The sequence below is a fragment of the Haliotis asinina genome, chromosome 2, assembly GCF_037392515.1.
Source record: "Haliotis asinina isolate JCU_RB_2024 chromosome 2, JCU_Hal_asi_v2, whole genome shotgun sequence".
NCBI classification, from domain to species: Eukaryota; Metazoa; Mollusca; class Gastropoda; order Lepetellida; family Haliotidae; genus Haliotis; species Haliotis asinina.
Window position 1 is genome coordinate 22493899 of NC_090281.1, and position 6666 is coordinate 22500564.

A 6666-nucleotide genomic window follows, 5' to 3' on the forward strand; every position below is an offset into this window, starting at 1 on the left:
CACGTGACCATAGTGATAAAAAAACATATATGACTGGTGACTTTAATGCCAGAACAAAAGACTTTGATGACTTCATTCAAGATGACAATTTTACGAGACAAATCTTATGGATAACTTCTTGATTTATTTTTCATAATGTTTCTGGGCTAATTATTGCCGATTCGTCAAAAGTTGTGAAAAATAAATCAAGACGTTGTTATCCATACGCTTTGTCTCGTATTACCACGCCGACTTCTCTAAGTGCCTTTGAAGAATCTTACGACAATATTAGCTTTGCCAATATCTCTATTGATGACATTGATGAATATCTATCAAACGAATTGCGTATGCCATGAGCGAACAAAGACACTGATTATAACAATTATGGTATATAACTGACCGAATTATTGTACTCTGGGGATATATTTGTTTAATGGAAGACTTAAGAATGATAAACATGCCAATTTTACAGGTCTTACACACAATGGTCAGAGTGCTGTTAAGTGTTGGCATCAACAGATATTCCTAAGGTAACACACCCGTGAAGGTCTGGGGTACAATAAGCCTTCAGCAACCCATGCTTGCCATAAAGGGCGACTAGACTTGTCGCAAGAGGCCACTAAAGGGATCGGATGGTCAGACTCACTGACTTGGTTGACACATATCATCGCTTCCAATTTGAGCAGACCGATGCCCATGCTTTTGATCACTGGATTGTCTGGTCCAGACTTGATTATTTACAGACAGTCACCATATAGCTTAAACATTGCTGAGTGTGGCGTAAAACTAAACTCACTCACTCCTTCCTAAGGTAGCATCTTTTGGTATAGCTAGGCGTGATAAGTCAGACCATATTTCCATTGTACTGTTCTCTAAGGATTCCGCTGAATAATGGTAATATACAGGAAGGACGACCAGGTGAGAGGACTGATGTGTGTCTGAAAATGTCACTGATGCCAAGAAAATATCAGGCACTTAGAGCTCATAGGGGTAATGGCAAGGATTTACGTCAGTTCAGAACAAAAAGAAGCTTATTTAATGCCAAATTTAGAAGCAAAAGAAATATTTTCAGCGGAAAAAGAAAACAGACTCAACTGAATGTAGAAATATTGCTACATTATTTACGAGAAAGCTAAAGGAAGGTCTTGGGGATATATATGTCGACGGTATCCATGATGAGGTTGATGAAGATCAATTCTGACCGAAATATTCTCGGTTTCCATCAAACAAATCATGATATAATATTCAGTTTACGGCAAATATTTATAAATGTGCACAATCAAATTTAACCAGTGTGTTATTTGTTCAATTAACTATCACTCAATCACGTTCAATTAAGAAGGTTGAAAGGCGCCCGGATTGCACGAACCTCTTTGTTAGGCGATTAATGTTAATTCTCCTCGGAATATTACTGATGTCACAGTCCCATTTGCTGATTAAACCTCGGTATGCTTGAGCGGTGAAATATAACAGCAGCCACTTTCAATCAACGACAAAGATGAACACCCGAATATTCTGAACGTCCGAGGTGCTGGTGTTGTAGCGAGGATGCCACCCACGAACAGCCAGCGCAGCACGTGACAACACACGGCCGGAAAGTAAATCATGACCAACACGAAACTGCACTTACGTAAGAGTACACTGTTTGTTATGTACAAAACAAGCATATGTTTGTTTAGACGAAGATTAGGCGGTCAGTGATATCTCAGATTAGTGAGGTAATGCCTCAGAATGGAAAGGCATTGAACCGGTGTTCTAACGTATTTATTCTCTACCTGGGGTGTAGCTACAATTATGAAAAGAGCCCGTGCCTACGTATGATTGTTGTTAAAAAGGTTCGACAAGCCCTCAATGCTATCAAAATATATAGCTTTGCAACCTCACACCAAGGTGGTGGAACAGCCTAATGGTTAAAGCGTTGGCTCGCCGCGCGGAATCACTTTAAAAGCAGTCTAGAAACCATACTCACTTTCACAGTTTTCTGATACACGTTTATAACATGTTATATACTCTTACAAAATATAGGGGAACTGTACTTTCAATGTATGACTGTCGAAATTGGGAGATATATGGGATTGAATAAATGTTGATACAATAATAATGGATGTTTTGAGAATACATCACCACATGGATTTCATTCGAAGGAAAGCTGTTCGTTCAGTTATCCCCCTTGTTAGGTACTGGAGTATGACATGGAAATTTCAGAAATGATGCTGTATACACAAGATGAATGTCATTGTAACGTTCCTCAATGGGCTTTCTTTCTACCAGACTTCAAAGTTCAGGTTCCCCTACTGTTTTTAAAGAGTATACTTGGGATGTGTGGAATCAAAACATACACCACCCCCTCCATTTCTGGATCAGCCAATGGGAACATATAACGTCAAATTTCTCAAAAAGGTTTATTCATACTGCATGGAAAGAAAACAAAAGGTCTCCAGCATGTCCAGTTCAGTGGTTTATTCAGGTAAAGTTACCCAACTGACAATACCGGAACTTGACCAAGGCACCCTGCACAACCCTCTGTCATACCTTAAACATATAGTAGGTACTTCATATGGTTCAGTACTTCATCTAGACATCCTGACAGTTGACCCTGGGTACAACAATCCCCCCACTTCATCATGCAGAACTCATCAATGAGACCATAGACAATGTGTGACAAAAATCTGCTATTCATAATATTAATAACTACTGTTGCATTCATCCTGAAGATTCTTCTCCTGATCCTGATGAACAACTTCAACACAGGCTACAACATGTCTGCATATAAAAGAGATAGTCCAAAATGTCTACCCTGTCTTACTTTATGATGAGACATTTTTGTGCCAGTTTACAAAGTGACATAATCGTACTACTGCTTGACAAATATTCGATGAGCCACGACCTGACAAATGACCCCAATTTGCACATATGGGAAAGTGTATTGCTTAATCCCCAATCCACCTCATGGACCTGTAGCAACCAAGTGTATATGTCTACATTCCCTGCTCCACCTACTTGTCAAAACGTGTTTCTTGTGCAGGCTCATCTAATATGTGTCAAGCAGTAATAAAGAAACACCAAAGGTATCTAAATCTTTTGAGACTCTTCCAGTGCAACGGTTCTTGATTACCTTTTCAACCACTTCCTGTTTTGGGCTTCTTATATGACCCTATCATTGAGGCCACCCAAAAACTGAAAAAAATTCTACATTCCTCAAAGCACTGTTCTGAATACAGTCACAATATTCAATGAATTTTTAGTATGGACAATGCCAGTCTCCCCATTGGTCACAAGATGTGTCTGTGATTGTGATCTACATCTAGTGCAGCCTCAGTGCTTGTTGACTTCAAAACAAGGCCTTCTCTCCTGCTAACATCAACAGGACCAGCAGGTCATCTTTCTTTCTTTTTAATCAGTTGGTTTACAGATTATGAAAACTTATTAGGTCGGTTGGAAAAAAAGGAAAGAAAGGTGAATACAGTCATTTACACATTTGAGAATATCATATATGTGCCAGGTCCAGCACACCTGCTGAGCAGCCGTTGGCATTCTCTCCGTTCCATTCTGTTTCTGGGAATATCTGAAAGGTATGTTGCTCTTTTTCACTTTCTTTGATTGTTTTCAGGTTGGCAGCATATAATGATAAAAAAATTGTAAAAACAATTTTCCACTTCCTTCACATTTCAGGTCAGTGGTTCTGTAAACCAAGTAATAAAAACAGGCCCCGAGAAAGAAACAATACACTCCCTCAAACGTAAACCCATGAGACAAACTGAAACTTTTCATAACAACAGAACAGGGATTAATTTTTCTGGGTAACATGTTTTAAAGGGTAACATGATATACGCTGTGCCACAGGGATAGCGGTCACTTGACCATAAAACTGATGTTTGTAAGCATGTAAACATTCCCACGAAAATGATGGATACAAAGATGGGCAAATTCTCGGAAAACCTTTTTGTAATAAGTACAGATAACAGAGCGAATTTGGGCTGTTGCCCCTGGAATAGTGCTTCATTTTCCTAACATAGTATTACTGAGTACAAAATGTGCAGGCCTTGAGACTTTTCCCAAACCTTCACAGCAGCCTGGAATGTCAGGCGAATGATTTTACAAAGGAGATATGGTGAGTGGGTTTATTAGGCCACTTGAAGTAATATTCCAGCAATATCATAGTGAGGAACACCAGATATGGGCTTCACACAAAGTACCCATGTGGGGAACTGAACCCAGTTCTTAGGCGTGGTGAGCGAACGCATTAACCCCTTGGCTACCCCACCACCTCCATCAGATATGGTTGATATCGTTCCATGAATAACAAAGCCACATCAAGACTAATTGGATCCTGATACTCGAGATGACAATTGTAGAATCACATCTACCTCCAGCATAAATTTTTTATTTATGACATAAAACAGCTGCATTATTGTCATAACTTGTCCCTGGGTCTCTAATTAACAAACCTGCCATCCAATCACATTCATGACATAATCACAAAATACATATACCATCAAATGGTCTGCTTCAGATCCACATCACGGCCCAATCAAAAATAGTGTTTCAAAACTCTGTCTCTCGCTGAGGTGACAGGAGAAAGCTTGTCTCAAATACAGGCTTCCTCCCACTTGAGCATGAGTATTGGTTACCTCCCTTGGATAGCCTTATACCATACAGATCCTTTTAGTTAGAGCCTGCACTAGTGTTTTCATTTCCTTTGAGTATGAACAAGATTTTGCTGACATTGACTTTTGTCTCATCTCAACTACAAAAACACTGAAATGCATAGGTGTTGAATGAAGTTTAATTTGCTATAAATACGGTTATGTTTCATACAAAGACAAAACTTTTTTTCCCAAAGATTTTTTTGCATTTGAAACTGCCCGTGCATATAACTATTGTGGATTTCAACAGCATTTCATCTTAATCCACTATCTGTTTTAGTTACATTCTACACTTTCAGTACACTGCATGGAGGTCTTAGCTCACTTCCTCGTAATGTTATATAGATACCACCTAGAGATGACAACCCCAATGTGGTTCAATTAGGAATCTGGGACCTTATTCTTGAAACATTCGTAACCCTAAGAATTCTTAACTTTGATCGTAGCTAATGTGTTAAGAAGTTTGTAGGGCTACAAACGTGAGGTACTCAAGGAATGAAACTTTTCAATGCCACTGCACATAGCTATCTGTATAAAACTGAAACAAATTTGAAGTACTCGGCAGCAGTGTTAGTGCATGTTAAGTGAATATAATATACAGTGCATGGAATTTATCAAGCAGCCTACTCAACTTCCTAATTACTTTCTCTTGCAGACAATTTGAGAACTCCTGGGAACAAATTGTTTTATTTATCTAATTATCATTATTTGTAGTCAAAGATGATCCTAGCCCTCCAGTAAGTAAGACTATCTATATCTTTGTTATATTTTGAAAACAATCGGAATGAATTTGGCTTTGTCGGAATGATGCAATCAATGCATTTTGGGGGATGATTGCAATAAGTTTGGGATTGTTAGCATCTCTGTGCTACAGGTTAGCAATGGTAAATGATCACAGATATCACCAACATCGAGCAATGGTGAGTTCTAAACCTTCCAATTAACATGTCCTGTGATGAGACTGCGTCAAACATTCTGACCTAACACCATACATTCAAACACGGTGACATGGACACTTGCACATCAAAACATGTCACTTATTTTATTTCGACTTTATCAAATTGGTGCAGCTCTACAATCCCAGATAATGTCATACTGTGACCTGATCAGTTACATCACAACTGTGTAGTGTGTAGTCAAATGTCAGTAGATATATTTTGTGCAGTCATGACAGATTTGATGAGTGTTCCTGAGCTCCACATGTCATCCCATCGAACATGGGCATCTAACAAACATGGAATGTCGCACAGTCAAACTTGTCATGATACACAATCAGTAAATAAACTGATATCTCATAATACTTTCAGAATTTCATTATACAAAGGCAGCTCAGTCTAGGAATTGTAGTCTATAGGAGATGCATCTTCAGTTAACAAGTAATGCTGTTTAACTTCTTTGAGTGACATTTAGAAGTTGGTAAGACGAACAAGAAGGAGAGTTCTATGCATACATAAAATCTTTAATGTTCATATGAGTGATAACAGTGCTAGTAGTTACACCTTCATAATATACCCAGGAGTGCAACACAGATGTTGAGGTCAAATTCCATATTGCACCCTAGATCCACTTTGAACCCCTGCTGTTCTACCTTCTCCAAATCTCGGCACATTCCGGTATTTAACAGATTAATGCACGATACAAGGTAAATAATAAACATAGAACATCATACTTGAGCATTTAGTTGTTTGGTATTAACAAGAAGATGTCATGGGAGCAGAGAAACAAGTTCAAAGAACAAGCTGTTCCTCTTCTCCCATGACATCTTCTATATATACAATCATATCAATATTAAAAAAGTCGCATATCCATAGAAATCTCCTAATTGTTGAGTACTGCTTTATGCAACATTCTTTCTCATGACTGCACTACTGCACCTTAAAGTGGGGTGCACTTTGAACAGTGCACCAGACACACACAGACACGATATGTAGCACTACTGCTCTTGAAGAGGGGGGACCTCGAACATTATTTGGCCCCACTGTAACCCTTCAGACGGAAATGACAAGATGAAATGCAAGAATGAGGTCAGACTAACAACCAC

The 6666-nt window shown here is 38.8% G+C and overlaps 1 protein-coding gene across 1 annotated transcript in view; it reads right to left on the minus strand.

The window, feature by feature from the left end:
• Positions 1-1483, minus strand: part of LOC137273408 (neuronal acetylcholine receptor subunit beta-3-like) — a 28370-nt gene extending 26887 nt beyond the window's left edge. Inside the window, exon 1 of the mRNA XM_067806075.1 lies at positions 1349-1483. The gene's annotated coding sequence lies outside the window, so the exon portion shown is untranslated. The remainder of the gene's footprint in view (positions 1-1348) is intronic.
• Between the last annotated feature and the right edge of the window lie 5183 nt (positions 1484-6666).